Source organism: Centruroides vittatus, unplaced genomic scaffold (assembly GCF_030686945.1).
Source record: "Centruroides vittatus isolate TY-2023 unplaced genomic scaffold, ASM3068694v2 contig_1824, whole genome shotgun sequence".
Classification (NCBI taxonomy): domain Eukaryota; kingdom Metazoa; phylum Arthropoda; class Arachnida; order Scorpiones; family Buthidae; genus Centruroides; species Centruroides vittatus.
This window is the reverse complement of record NW_027121123.1, coordinates 2988562-3005242: the sequence shown is the minus strand read 5'-3', so window position 1 is coordinate 3005242 and position 16681 is coordinate 2988562.

Below are 16681 nucleotides of genomic sequence, written 5' to 3'. Positions count from 1 at the left end.
AGGGGACATATTCTCTCAATATTTTTGTTCCCCTGCCAACGTATTTTTATTTTAAACCGTACTATAAAAAGTAGAAACGAATACTGTGCTATTTTGTATATCCACTCGAAACATGACAATGAGAAAATTTTCTTACTCTTTTCTTACTTCTTTCCGTCCCTTAATACAGCTGGACAGGGGCTATATAGACATTATAGTAAATCCAAAATAGGGGTCAGAAAATTCCTACGCCGATTTTTGGTATGGCAGTTTAAAAACTAATGTTGATTTTATTACTTATAATTTTATTGAAGTGTGATTATAAATTAACTCCGAGACTTAATTGTGTCGCTTTTTGTCGAAGTCGGTCGAGTACAGAGAATTGTTTTTATTTTATTTTAAGATGCTATGGCCGTTGGCCTTTTCCAAGTATCTGAAAGACGGTTAACAATAACTTAACAAAACAGTTAAAAACAATTACAAATATAAATGAATACAGTTACAAATAAATTAGTAAAAGAAGGCACCGAACCGAATTTCGAGAAGAATAAAATTCGTCCTCTATTTATTAAATTAAAACTGATTAAATTGTTATTTTTTATAGTTTAGAGCAAATTACTTTCTTTTGTGCGTTCAAAATATGAATAAAAACAAAATCAAGACACTAATCTATTGTTACCGGTTTACAAATTATATTTTTAAAATTTTATTTTTGATAAAATATAAGATATCATTTTTTTCTGATCTATAAATTTTATTTAAATATTTATCCTTTTCATTCGAATGTATTCTAATTGATTCGGAGAAAACACCCTTTCCCTTTCCCTTTCCCCTGACGTTTCACACTTTTTTTCTACGTCACGTTCGTCGTGATTTTTGTATGACTTATCAAAAAAATTCAGCCATTTGGTTTATCGACATGTGAAGGCAGGAGTAACGAGGTTTAAGTCGCTGCATAAAGAGCACGCGGGTTTTTACTTTAACCGGATCGAGGGAAGATCTTATCCCTGCAATCATCCAGGTAACTATTGTTGGATGATCAAGAGAGACATTTCACAAGCTGGATTGATGACACAAGAGCGATGTGTCAAGGAAAATGCCAGGGTGAGGATTTTCTATTAGAAACTGGCCACTGTTTACGTGTTAGACACACGAAGAAATCTGAAAAGTTTCACGTGGCCGGTCTATTAGCGAGATGCCAACCCACGATCAATCCATTGTGCTCATTTCCTTTTGTTTCCGATACAGTAACGCATAATGACGAGATTTTACTAATTTCACATATCAATTTTAACGGGGCAAGTGCTCTTGCCTTTCTGTAGAATTAACTTTGTATCTTTTTCATTCCGCCACTTCTGAACCACTTCACCTTTCACAAAACTCTCTTCAGCGGCATCATCTACAGAGTAAGATCTTTAATTTGCTACCGGACCCTATTTTTAGCCGCAGCCGTTTACGCAAACTAAGTCTTACAGACTCAATCCCTAAAAAATTAATATAACTATCGCCGAATTGTTAACTGTATGGACTGTGTATCACTTACTTTCAACATTTTGTTTATTTTATTTAGTCTGTATGACATTTTGAGGTTTTAATCTAAGAAAAATGTTATGTTTAGAATATTTGTCTATATTATATAAATATCAAAATATGTATGTATCTATATAGATTTGTTTGTTACGCAGAGGGTTCTATAACCTTTAACCTATCTTCACCAAATATTCTTCGACAACCTAGAAAAATATTATACAGTATGCTGTCTGCTTAATTGTAGCCCTATAGTTCTTTAATGGTAGACCAATTAATAATGAAATTAACTATGGCATTAAATGTTTTGTTTGGTTACCATGCATGATTATATGTTAGTTTGCAGCGATTTTTCAATATGATTCGACAAATCAGTGGAGAGAACACGCATCCCACAACTTCTTTGCAACTTTTCTTTCTGTACAGATAAATGTCTGTATATTCGTTGGATAAGCCACGTAGAACTCAACTGAAGCGAGCTTCAGTTGAGTTCTACAAAATTCATGACTGACATTGAAATTGAAAGTTTTAAAATCATGTGCCATGAGCTGGAGAAGCCACTGTTTTGGACACTCCAGAATAAATTGAACAAGGGCATCTTCATGACTTGATTACTTCTACTGAAGACAAGAAATGTATTATATATTTTCTGGGCGATTTTATGGCAAAAAGATTAATGGATGGAACATGTGAAGCATGTTTTCGATCTATGATCAACAAACATCGTCATCACACTGCCAGAAGTACATTAACAGATATCTTGTCAAAGGGATTTTTATTCTATTCAACAGACGTGTTCTACGTAGTTTGTTTACGGAGCTGCTGTTCTTAGTTTTCCTTAGTCTTCCCTGTCGTCGCTTGAAAATAAAGTGAAAGCAAAAAATGGGAAAAGGTGCAATAAGATGAGAAAGGTAGAATTAATATAGACCTCTAGTCTCTTTCCGAAAGCTTTTACTATCTTCCACAACATAGATTTTTTCCATAAGCATCCAGAACTTCTCCGACTGTTTCAATTTAACATCGTTATGTATGGTTTTTGTTTAACGTAATAAAGACAAATCCAAATCGGGTTAAAGTAGCTCATAAACATTTTGTCCATAGTGACCAAAAAAAAAAAAAATTTGCCTGACGATATAACGTTTTAGCAGATGTTTCCGTCGAGGTGTCATAGGAGCGAAAAGTCTTTCGCCTTGTTGAATGCCACACGACTCATCATAATATAGTATGTATAATTGAGCGTACGTAATCCCTGTAAAAGCAGACTTATGATTCAGTTTTGCTCTCCGAATGACCCTGATATTATTTGCTGATAATCAGTTTGCAAATTTCTTCGTTTTTCGGTTAATGCGTAGAAAAATCTACGCATAAATCGACAAGTCGTTGAACCTTTCTGGCACGTGTTGCACTCAGTTTTATTTCGTTCTCGAATATCCGCTTTCTTTCGAAAACTGACAACCAATGTAGATAAAAATTGATGAATACAGCATTTTTTCTCCCTTCCTAAAAGTTTCCTGATATAGAAAATGAAGGATAATGACACGAATTACGCACGAGTCTCGAGTATTTTTTATATTATCGTCACACATTTTATACATTTTATTAATGTATATTGCGATACATTATTATTATTATTAAAAACAACAAAACATCAAATAAACTGTATTATGTAAACAAATAATTAATTTCTCATACATTAACATCTTTATAAGTTAGTTCATGCAATATCAGACATTTAACTTTGATAATTAAGCCGGAAAATATTAAACCAAAGATAAAAAATCCAGGGAAAAATATATATTATTTGGGTTATTCTAATAAGATTAATTTATTGAATGAAGTTTTACAAAATGTAAAATGCAGATAAATCTAAGCAAATTGTCAGTTACTGAAAAATGGGTTAATTTAGTAAACAATAATATATTTAGACAACTGCAAGTCCATTCATCTACAGAATGGCATCTAATAGAAAATCAACTAAGACTTTTAAGAGTGTAGGATTGGTTAGTGGAATTAATAGAATTTACTTATTGTAGTAATTAATTTTGTGTAAATAATACAGTTGAATTTGGTTTACTCGAATCGGTGGAGAAAGAATTCGAACTTCGAGTTACGGACATTAAGCTAAAAGTCAAAATTTAGTGCATGGGTTTATCGATGACCCATAATAAACTATTCACACAAACTATCGATGTGTAATACTACACGTGTCTATTGTAGTATTACGTGTATTTGTAGTATTAATATTACGCGAATCATTACATCAATGTAAACCTCTGGGTATTGTCGAGAAACTCGAAAACGCTTAATTCAATGGGTAAATAAGCTACCGAGAAATCCTTTCCCGAATGGTTGATAAGCGTTTACTAAGGATTTTTTTAAATTACGATATTTCGCACCTATAATCCATCTGTTTTCTTTTCTATTACAAATAATACTCTTTTCACTTTTTTAAAATTTTTCCGCAAAGGTTATAATTTTTTAAATAGAATTCGCCTATAATAGATTTTTTTTAAAATTAACTTTTCAAAAATCTATTCATTACTTCATCTCATACGTTAGCTAGTCGGAGAAATCCACATCGATAAAATGGAAAAAAGAGGTTCGAAAAAAGATAAGTTCGAAAAAAAGCAGTTACGATATGTAGGTCGCACGCGCTGTCTAGAAGCCACCACCCGGCCACCGTCAGTGACACGTCTTCTATTTAGTCGTACGTGGTTCCAGCGCTTTATAGGAAGTTTCTGATTAGTTTATACGGTGGATGAACGTTAAATCTTCTTTCTGCAAAAATTTAATAGGATAAATTTTAGTAGAGCGTCTTCAAGCAACTTTGGTAAAAAGAAAATTATGAAGATTAGCTATTCGCCTATGTTCTTCAATCATATCAGCTTAATTAGGAATGCCTTACAGTACGAGGCAGAAAATAGAAACATATTAAGATTAGCAACTGCGATTTGCTCATATCTAGGATATAGGATGGAAGGAATAAAAAAACATCCAGCAACAAGTTGCTTAACTTTCCCGGCAACAATTAAAACTGCCTGTTTGGCGCCATTATGATATTTTATTTTTAACTATTATAAAATGGCAAACGCTTAATTTTCAAGATAAGGATGGGTTTTGTAAAAATTTTAAATGTTAATGAGTAAAATCGTCATTAAGTCCGACCCTACTGGAGATACACAAGATCAGTTTTATGTCCCCACCCCCTTGACCTATAATCACCGAAATTTAACAGCTCAAAACCCTTAATAATCAAACTTTCACGCAAAATTTCAAAAATTTCGGCTATAAGTACAAGAGTTATTAAGTTTCAAACAGTGTGAACAAAATCGTGCGTCACACATACTAACAACCATACATGCAGGAAAAAAACCACGATTTTTTAATTACAGTATTTATATATAACGTCAAAAAGACTTCATAACATATTCCTGGCAGTGTTATAGAAAATTAATTTCTGAATGTTTATATTTAAAATTCATTTATCCTGTAATTTAATTAATATTATAAGATCTTTTTAATAATTCCCTTAACATATAAATAAAACATTGCTTTTTGATTTTAATAGTTCTTAATGTACAGTAAAAACGATGTATTCTAAGATAAATCGCATTTGAATTTTCTCAAATTTAAATAACACCTTGATATTTGGAAGCATGAAAATAACATAAATGTTATATCTGAAGATGAGGTAATGATTAGGAAAGGAAACTTGACAAGGTAACTTATATGTAAAGGGCATTGTTGCTATTGAATTTTAAAGTACGGAACTCAAAGGGTGGGGAGTTAGTTGTCACTTCTCCAGCGAACGTCATAAAAATTTTATTCGTTATTGCCATTTATAATGTTTTTAAAAACTCATCGCTATTCTCAAAACTAAGCCATTTTTACCTTTTTATAATAATTCATAATTAAAAGATATGTCCACGCCGTGTCTAAAATCCGTTTTCATTTCATAGATATCAAAAATAATAATTTTCTTGCATTGCTGAAGTTATTTAAAATCATAATTCTTCCAGAAAATCTCAAAAAAAGAGAAAAACGCAAAACTTTCGGAAAAATTCCGCTTAAAAATGGCTACGGACAACAGTTCCATTATAGGGGGAAGACCTGTCGGATTTTTCTATCAGTTGTATTTATAATTAATCATACTCTTTATTTTTTGGTTCTTTTTAGATTTTCTGAAAACACTGTGATTAAGTAAGCTGTAATTTAGGTATTAGAAACGTGAAGAATCCTGGAAAGCTTCACGTAACAGCTCGCTGGCGATGCTCGAACCCCAGAGTTAAATAGGTTTTTCTACTCTTTTAGCAGTAAGAATAATTTAGTAATTTTAAAAAATGACTAAAGTATTCATTATTACTTAAAGTTAAAACAATTTTCTCGCTATTTCATTAATATTTTAATAATTTACGACTGTATTTTATTTTGAAATTTTATTAACATAAAAAATTTATATATATATGTACTAATTTTATAAATTGTGAAGTATCATGTATGCTGCTTTCTCGGCTATCATCATAGTAGGAGCCATTGTCGTGGCCCCAATCAACGAAGGAATTATCGATGCGTCCACAACTCTTAGTCCCTGGATTCCTTTAACCCTGCCAATACAAAATATATATTTTAATTGGTAAAATTGGACTGTTGCAATTAGAACTATGTATAAGATTTTATTCCACAATATTTTCTTATGTGTATATATACTTAAAGTAGAACCGGTATATATATACCGGTCAAAAATAAGCATGAAAATAATGTAGGTAATGGTGATAAAATTTTAAGACACGTAAAGATGACGTAAGACCGGTATATATATATATATACATATATATATCTGTGGTTGTGTGGGAGTGTTGACTAATACATAAATTTAATTAATTTAAATGTGATTGATTTTCATTTTTGAAGCTTTTAAATAAATTTTGTCACCTTAAAGCATGTTAAAGGTATCGCTTTTTATATATCGAAAATATACTATAACAAAGTTTCTTAATCTTTTTAGTGATTGATGCCTCCTTGAATCTCGAAATTCGGACTTGCACTTCCTTCAAAATTGTGTTCCAATGTTTATTGTTATGAAATCCAATTGAGTCTACACTATACTCAAGAAATGCTTTCTCCCAACCTAGATTTAGAAACTACTATAATGTATAATATTATTATTTAATTTTAATTCAAAATAAAAAGCAAAAGAAATATAAAATTTTACAAGATTAAAATCATTTTCTTGTTTTCATTGATATACTTAAGACTCTTGTCTATGGTATTATGAATGGATCTAACAAAAGAGGCAGATCATACAGAGAATGGATTGACGTGAAGAAGTGTGTGGATCAAATGTACAGGAATTGAGAAACGTGGCAATGGATAGAGAGAAATGGAAGGAAATAGTGGAAAAAGCATCAGACATCAACGGGCAATGAGCCCACGGTTAATACTGATGATGATAATGACGATTTTTTTTTAAATAGTTGAAATTACTAAGTAATAACTCGTAATATTAAAGCATTAGTAAACGAATGGGTAAAATTATATAAGACAATGTCATAATTTTATTCAAGAATTATAAAAAAGTACAATTCGAAAAAAGTTCGGATAATTCGAACCCGAGTAATTCGAAGTCGTGGTTTTTTTTTTTTTTTTTTTTTTGGTCCTTTGAGTTTCGAAATAATGAGGTTTTGCTGTATTTAATTAAGATGCGCATTTTTACAAAAATAAATAAAATTATATTAATATTTTAATAAAAATTTAGAATATTTATGACACAGAGCATGCTTTTTCTACTCGTACTCGTATTGAATCTGCTTTTTTCCAATTCATTAGCCGTATATTTTAAAACGTTTTTCACGTATTGGAAAGTAAAATATATCAAATTTATTTTTGCTATTATTGGATCAGTTTAGAACAAACTTAGTTGCCATGTTGTTTTTTAGTTAATTTTTAGTTTTAAGAAAGCTATTTAATTAGTGGGTACAGTACATGCGTTTCTAATCTCTGTGAGGAATAAGATGGTGTTATATAATATATAATAGGATTTTAATTTTGTATATATTTTACGTCATTTTATGCTCCCTCGTTATAAAAAGCATAAGAACGACGTAAAAATGACGTAAGAAGGTAAACTATTCTGATAAAACGAAAGCGCCTTGTTTCCAGGACCGGCCCGAGCTATAGGCAGTCGCCTAGGATGCAAACATTTATAGGCGCCACAGGAGCATCAGTTAAACGGCGCCTAGACTGATGCTCCTATGGCATCCTATGTTCTTGTGGCATCTCTATGCCCTTGTGGTACTATCGTGTAGGAAGCCACTGATGCTCTTGTGGCACCATATACTATAACGATGTACATAAAAAGGAAATGTTTATAAAACCATTTACAACAGTGGTTTTACGAATATCTCATGCACCAATGTACGCCTATTTGATTAAACTAATTTCTATTGTTTGAGATGTGCCAATTAGAAGAAATGAATAAATATAAAATAATAAAAATTCTTTGCGTAGACTTTACTAAGACATCTAGATATTAAACTGCATTCCAAAAATAAAACTTATATTAAATTGTTTTCAATGAATACTATGATACGCTTCTTGTCTAGTCTTCTTAATAGCTTGTGAGCACTAAGATTGGCTTTAGTTTACCGCTAGACTTATTATACCACCTCAGGACATCAAATTAGACTTAGAAAAACACTATTTTATTTGCAGAATGCATTTCGGACGTGGAGTCCTTCATCAGCTTTTTGCTACAAAATTAATTAACAGGGGTTAACAATTTTTTTAAAAAGGGGGTAATTGACAGGAATGAAAAGGGTGTAGACTTACGTTTAACATGTCGATTCGATGTTTTGGACACCAAACATTAAAAGATTAAACACGGGATAAAACAAAAATTTTTTGTTGCAATAATACAATAATAAATATTGAGATGGTAAAACAGTAAAGTTGGTAAAAATTATACATTGTTTAAGACAAAATAAAGAGCAGATTCACAGTAACACGAATAGAGTAACATGATGATTCGGAGTACATTCCAGAATAGCCGTCACCCTCTCCCCTATCCGTTTTCACACTTCTCCCCTCACCCTACGCCCCTCTGGTAAAATATGCGTACCACGATTTGTGTAATTTTTGGTCGGAATTGTTGTTCATGACATTATCTTTGTTTTTAATTATTTCTAAGTGTTCATACCATCTTCTTTTATAAGTATTTTTCTCTTTTTTAAGGATTTGGACAGTATCCTTAACAATCTGACAGCCTTCGTCGTTACAGTGGGCAGCTACCGCCGAGTTAACATTATTGTATGATATAGCAGAGTTAATTGTTTTCAATAAATCAGGCAATAGATTCAATTAAGATTTTGTTTATTTATTAGGAATGAAATAGGTCTATGAGGAATTTTTCGGTGTATGAACAAACATAACTTAATATTTACAATGAAGTCCAAGTAATTATTTTAAAATATCTATTAAAGTATTATAAGTAAATCTATTAAATGGTAGATACCTAATTGTAAAATTTTAAGAATTTAACTATTAAATACAGAATAGTTATAATGGTAAAAAACGATCACTAACTTGAGAGCTGGATCAACTACTGAAGTAGGATCATCGGAGCTACCCATTTTGCAAGTTCCAACAAAATGGAGTCCCGAAAGAGGTAAAACAGAAGCCATACAAGACAGATAATCATCGCTGTATCGTCTATAATGTTCACATCCAGGCATAATATATGGAAGAGGTTTGATACCAAACTTCTTCATAGATGTTGTAGCCGTCATTTTTAAACAATGGTTCAAACCTAAAAAAATATATATTGAAAAGTAATATAAAGTATATTTAATGAACAATTTCTAAAAAATATTGCCAGAGAATAATATACATTAATTACCAGTTATTAATTGCAATAAGGCTTTTACAAAAAGAAGTTAACTAAATTAAGTATAATTTTCCAAAAGGATTACCTTCCACAAGAGCTTTCAAGTCATAGGGATCAGAAAAGATATTGAAATCGATTAGAGGTTTCTCATATGAATCATTGGATTTCAATGTCAAAACTCCTCGACTTTTAGGCCGAGCAACGTAAGGTACACAAGAAATGACATCCTGATTTCGAAATTTATCGTATATTTTCTGTATCTATAAATATAATTGTAATTAGTAATAAAAGATAAATTGCATTTGAATTATTTTCAGCAACGAAGCGATAGAAATAACAATACATCATCATTAGCGTTTGAAAATGCATTTTGAATCCTAGAAGTTATCCAAAATATAATTACATCCGGCCAATTGTTATTATTGTTATATTCTGTGTTGATAAAAACCACTCGATTCGACTCCTCCAAGTGTCGTTAGAGGACCTTTAAAATAAAATTAGCAGAAATGTGAAGTATCTTTAATTCGTTACAAAATTACATACAAAATAATTATTGTAAATGTTTACAATAATTATTTTGTATGTAATTTAACTTAAATCGAAATCATATTTTCAGGAACATTTATGATATATCTAGAATCTTATATTATGTTGCTAAACTGAATACGAATTTAGGTTGGATTTACAGTGGCTGCAGGAATGTCTTCTAAAAATCATTATGAATTGATGCTAAGATTAATTGTAGCCTATATGTATATATATATTATATGAAATATACTTCAACTTAGCCATGTACAACTTTCCCTTCAGCTTACTTTATTAATAACACTTAATGAACGAAATTCTAGTCAGCCTTCCATATCCGCAGATTTCGCATTTGCGAATTCAACCAATCGGGAATTGATACTCCAAAAAAATTCCAAACGCTTTAACAAAGAAAAACTTAATATTTTTTATTTTAAATATTTTGTGTCTCGTGATATTTATAATTTATTAAAGTCACTTTATATTATAAAAAAGATCCATTTTTATCTTCCTAAATAGAACGACTATTTAAAAAAAATCATTAAAAATTAATTACCGGTTCCGTTAATTAGAAGTTCTTGGTAATCTTCTTTAGTAGTTCGATGTTCCGAAAACGTGTAAGAGTCAACAAAGAATTGTAATGCTGTAGTTGAAGCATGATCTTGAAGATTCTTTCCAACGGGAAGATCCGCTTTCATTGGTATCTAATAAATAACATTTTTAAATAAGTTATTTGTGTTACATTTATAATTTTAATTACGATAGATTAATTTTTCCTGTACATTTATACATCCGAAAATAATAATAATACTTGGTTTGTTCGAAAAATAAGTTACGAAGTCATGCACGATGAATCAGATGGAACCTTCAGATTATTACTTGCTATTTCTTCATCTGATTAGAACAGTTTCTCTTGAAAACTCTAATCCTATCTATTTTATAAAATATGATGAATATGCATTAAAGCATTTGTTCATACATTTATTATTTCATCAGCTGATGAAAATCTCTTTCTAGAGATGTGTTCTTCAGAGATTCAAACAAATAAATACAATGCTTGTAGACTGTGGATACATAGATTTGCTACGTACTGTACATAAAAATTCTGAACGCATCTTTGAAAGATTGTGGGCCATCCGTCATACAGCCAAAATTTCGCATCTAGTAACTATTATTTATTCGCATCGTTGAAGAAACACATCTACGAGAAACTGTTCTAATCAGATGAAGTAGCAAGTAATAATCTGAAAGTTTCATCTGATTCATCATGCATGACTTAAAACGTATCTACATTAACAAAATTAATTTATTTTTAATACTTGTGGAATGAAAAGGCTACATGAGATTCTGATTTACCTAGTACATAGATTAAATACATACAATATTCTGTTTAATTAAAATAGTTTATTTCTTCCCAATTGGGGAATGAAATCCTAAAATCCTCTGAATGCACTGCCTGGCATGCTCCTATTGTAAGGGAGAGTTGAATTACATATACAAAAGTAAATCAACTTGTTTTAAAGAGACATGATAGTGATAATACATTAATAGTAAAACACATAGTATATAAGAGCTCAAGATTCTTCTCTCAATTAATATTAATGAATGAATCTCAAGTGCTATGTAGTAGAGATGACAGAGACTTATCACATTGCTACTGATGACTTCAAAATGTCACTTCTATCATCAGAATACAACTTTATTACTGGTGTGTATTTCGTTACAAAATACTGTAATCATCCATATATGAATATATAGTTGTCCGCAACAATTGAAGAAAAAAATTATTATATTATAAACAGTTCAAGTAATATAAAAGGTTTAGAATTTCATTTCAATTTTTTAATGATGTCATGTTTTTGAATGGAACTTGAATGGAACTTTTTGGTAAGGATAGATATATTCAGGTATGGCTGATGAAGGTCTTTTTTACCGAAATGCATACCGATAATAAAGTTGCATTGTGGTGATACAAGTGCCATTTTGATGTCCTCAGTAGTGATAAGTCTCTGTTATCTCTACTATACGGTATTTGAGATTCATTCGTCAGCATTAACATACGTAAATTATTCTAATTAGGAAAGATTAACATCTAAATCATGAACACTTTACTTTTATATCGCATTAATAAAAGTTTCCTTACATTGAAATATGCAATAAATAATGATACTGACATGTAACTTATGCAGAAGTTCTTTCGGTCCAATTCCCGAGAGCATAAGCAATTTAGGAGAATTCAAAGTTCCTGCACATATTATCACTTCCTTTCTTGCAAATGCCGTGAGTTTTTCCCCATCGTAATCGAATGAAACACCATAAGCTCTATTATCTTCGTTAATTAATATCTAAAATAGTTATAAATCAGTATTTTAATTATCTTAAATTATAAAGTTACTTACTAAATACTAAATAATGAAGTTACTAAAATATTAACTAATAATTTAAAATGTTCTAAATGAAAATTTAATCCACTGCAATGAAAAAACATGATTATTCAACTAATAAGCATTTGAAGTTTATTGGTCCTTGTTACTTTCCCAGCTGTTATGTATAAAACATGGGAACTTTGTAATGTTGTCAAATTTTACATTCCGTGCTTTTTGCAAATCTTTACGTTTTGAAATTCATGAATCCAAAAAAGTCAAAAAAGGGGAATTACTTGTGTGTTGGCATCCATTTCGTTTAATATCTCAGAATGAAATAAATATTAAGAAACGAAATTTGGCATAGTAACTTGTATATAAGGGGCATTGTTGCTATTAAATTTCTATGGATAAAGTTCGAGGAGGAAGAGAGATAGAAGGGCTGTGTGTCATATCTCAAGTGGGATCGGAATAATGAAGATCTTACTGGTTATTTGCATATACATTTTGTAATAAACTTATCTCTACTAATTTTTTCGCCTCTATGTCCTTATTATATTTTATTTTATATCATTGTCTACGTTGGAATCTGTATATTAATAGGACTTATTATACTGGTGTTGTTTCCGTTCTAGCAAATAGAGATCTTATTCAGAAAATCCTCTATTTCATAAATCAATTAAACCACCTTCTATTCTAATTTATTCCTTTTCGAAAATAAAAATATAAAAGTATTATCTGCGAGTAAATCATGTGGTAGACTAATTATTCAATAATAATCTTCAATTTATAAATAGACGTTTTCTTAATTTCTAGTTCTTCAATTGGTTTTTAGTCGAAGAGTATATAAATTTAACAAAAAATAATCTGAGTTTTCCTATAAGTAACCTATGAAAATTGAAATATTATGTTATCATTTTGTAGTGTTTATGAAACCGTGCCGGTGCTTACTCTGCAACTTGAACACAAACTATATGGTGTATTTTCTCGGACACATGGCAAATTTCATCACTAAGTTTTCCTCAGTTGATACGTGTATTAAGTTTTGTACACGTTTCGGGCTGTTGACGCCCCTCTTCAGCCAGGCGTCAACAGCTCGAAACGTGTACAAAACTTAATACACGTATCAACTGAGGAAAACTTAGTGATGAAATTTGCCATGTGTCCGAGAAAATACACCATATAGTTTGTGTTCAAGTTGCAATGTTATCATTTTATCAATAATGGCTTCCTTTATCAAAACGAGAGAAGCCATTTTGAAATGGATTGCTATCATAACAGACAAACTGTTGACGGCTCAGTTTACAAAAAAGACAATATCATTGTTATTGAAATAAGGAAGAAAGAATGTGGTATATGTAATAGTTTTAATAAAAATCAAATTGTTGGGGTATCACATTGATAAATCTTTTCCTCTGTATTTTGTGAAAAATTTTATGTTAAAATAACTTGTATTAAATAATGACATTCAAAACTATTTCTAGCATACTTTAGTTACAAATGCTGAAGTGATCAATCGAAAATTCTTCCTTCCTATGATAGGATCGATAAATCCTCGAACTGCACTCCATCTTACTCCTCGATTAATTGCACCTTGTGGCTGCATAAACACTGTCAATAAAGCCAAATACATATATTTAATAAATTTATAATTCCTTTAGTAACTAATATATTATAAAATCTTTTTATTCCTTCACCAGTTTGATGCTCTGCATTATAATCTCCATACGGATAACCAATGCTTTCTGCTGCTTCTTTATATGCATTTTTTAATGCAGTGTGAAAAGGAGGAAATTGAACAACTAATTCTCCACCAACACCATGATAACCTGTATATAATTGCTAGTATTTATGAAACCGTGCCAGTAATCGTTTTGTAATTGTATATAAATAATTTATCTATTTAATATAATTATAATAATGATTTTTTTAAACCTTAATGATGTTACCTTTTTCAATAATCCCAATATCTCGATTATCTTCCATCTTTAAGAAATAAGGATAAACATTTTTCCAGTCCCAACCAGTAGCACCATTTTCAGCCCAATTATCGTAGTCACGTCTGTTACCTCGAAAATAGAGGCCAGCATTTATGGAAGCAGAACCTCCCAAAACTCTACCTGCTGCTGCCGAAAGTCGCTGTGACATAAAAATATCTACTTTACATAAAAATATGAAAACATGAATTTAAAAGTAAACTACAAATTCTTACCCTTCCTCGTAATCCTTGCCCATTTCGTTTAAGGGGAATCGACGTGTAATTCCAATTATATCTTGCATTGGTTGAGCCTAAACTAAAAGCATAAATCTCACTCGCTGTATTAGGTCTCTCTCCGGCTTCCAGTAAAAGAACCCTGTTCGAAGGGTCCTTAGATAATCTGTTAGCCATAACTGAACCGGCCGCACCAGAACCAACTGAAATCAAACAGGTAAATAGTAAAAACAAAATAATAGCTACCAGGTCAAACTACAGACATTAACAAATTTGTTAATTTCAATTGTTTGAATTGATTGTAAAGACCGTAATAACAAGTATAGAGATCATGTTGTACACTTAAATATTAAATTAAATATGCTACGATATTGAGAATTTTTATAACTGGCACACTTAAATCTTATCACAAACCTGTATTTTCCTTGTTAAACAGAATTGGACTATTATAAGATATTATTTAGTTTATGTTCTTCACTTTGGAATTCTTCACTTTGAAACTTTTCTAATCATATTAGCCAATTGTATTGGACTACATTTGGCAAAGGCAATTAAGGCATCAATTTACCACTCTGAAGAGTCCGAGATGACATGTAAGCGAGAATCCCACGAATTTTACTTGCACGGTAAATCCCGTATATTTAGGATCCATCTCTTACCTCCCGATCGCCCCTAATACGGACCCAGCAGAATTCACGATGGGTATGGAAAGTAAGGCCCTCATAGTGTCGACAGGGCGGAACGAGTCAGGAAATGAAAAATAGCCAGTTGCTTTGAGTGCCAAATCTATTGTAATTGGCAACATTACTTGTACTTTTTAACTCTTTCCTCTCTGTGGACACTAAGGCCCCGTTATAGTAAGCTCATTATGGGTTCAGCCAGGCTCCAATACTCCATTGTGCCCCGTTCATTCCATTGTAGGCCTGGACGAACCTGTTATATGCTTGTTTAAAAAGCCTTCTTGGTGCTCACAGAAAGAAGTTATAAAAACTAGCTTAAACTGACTTGTTCACTTTGAATTAATTGTATTTAATTTTTCGAATGAAGTGAGATTTATTAATTATATTATACTAGCAAGTAGGCCCGGCGTTGCTCGGGCAAAAGTGACGATAGCGAAGATTAAGATAGTCACTATAGACATTATAGTCACAAAAAAAGAGAGTAATTTCATCAACGAATTAAGTATTTCTAAAGAAAGATCGAATTTGAAAATCAAATGTTCTAATATTGTTCGATTTTCACGACGTGTTCTGATTATATCCTTCGATTTTCATCGAATGTTCTAAAGAAGAAAGGTCGAGAAAAACCGAACTAATCTGTTTAAATTTGAAAGTCGAATATGTTCTTACATATTACTCTTTTTCTTTTTTCTTTTTTTCCAGAGCCCGTAAATCTTGCACGTCGCTTTGTCTTGTTCTCCATTGTTACTTAACACTTCCATTGTTACTTAACACTTTGGAACTTATATCTGGTACCCTAACTGTGCACCAAATTTCAACTTTCAACTCCTAACCGTTTTGGCGAATATTAAGATTATTACGTTATAGTCAACCTTACCCGTTTTCACAGAATGCAAGAATTGGGTCCTCCCTGTTTCCAGACTAATTACAGAATTTTTAGATAGGTTTAAAAATATGTTCGATTTCGAAAAAAACTGCATCTGCGTCTTGCACTTCGCTTTCTCTTAACACTTCCATTGTTACGTAACACTTCCATCGTTGATGGAAGTGTTAAGACTTAATCTTGTCCCTCTCCCCCGTGGGGAGGAATTTCGAAAAATCCCTTCTTAGTGTGCGTTTTCGTGACGTACCCTATGTACCAAATTTCAACTTTCAACTCCTAACCGTTTGTGCTCTTAACATTTACATTGTTACGTAACACTTCCATTGTTGACTCTTCCATTCTTAACGCTTCCATTGTTGACATTTCCCTTGTTACTTAACACTTCCATTGTTATTTAACCCTTACATTGTTACTTGACATTTCCATTGTTGATGGAAGTGTTAAGACTTAATCCTGTCCCTCTCCCCCGTGAGGAGGAATTTCGAAAAATCCCTTCTTAGCGTGCGTTTTCGTGACGTACCCTAACTGTGTACCAAATTTCAACTTTCAACTCCTAACCGTTTGGGCTCTGCACTGATTATTATTATTATTATTATTATCAACTCGTCTCGATTATATATATAGATGTGT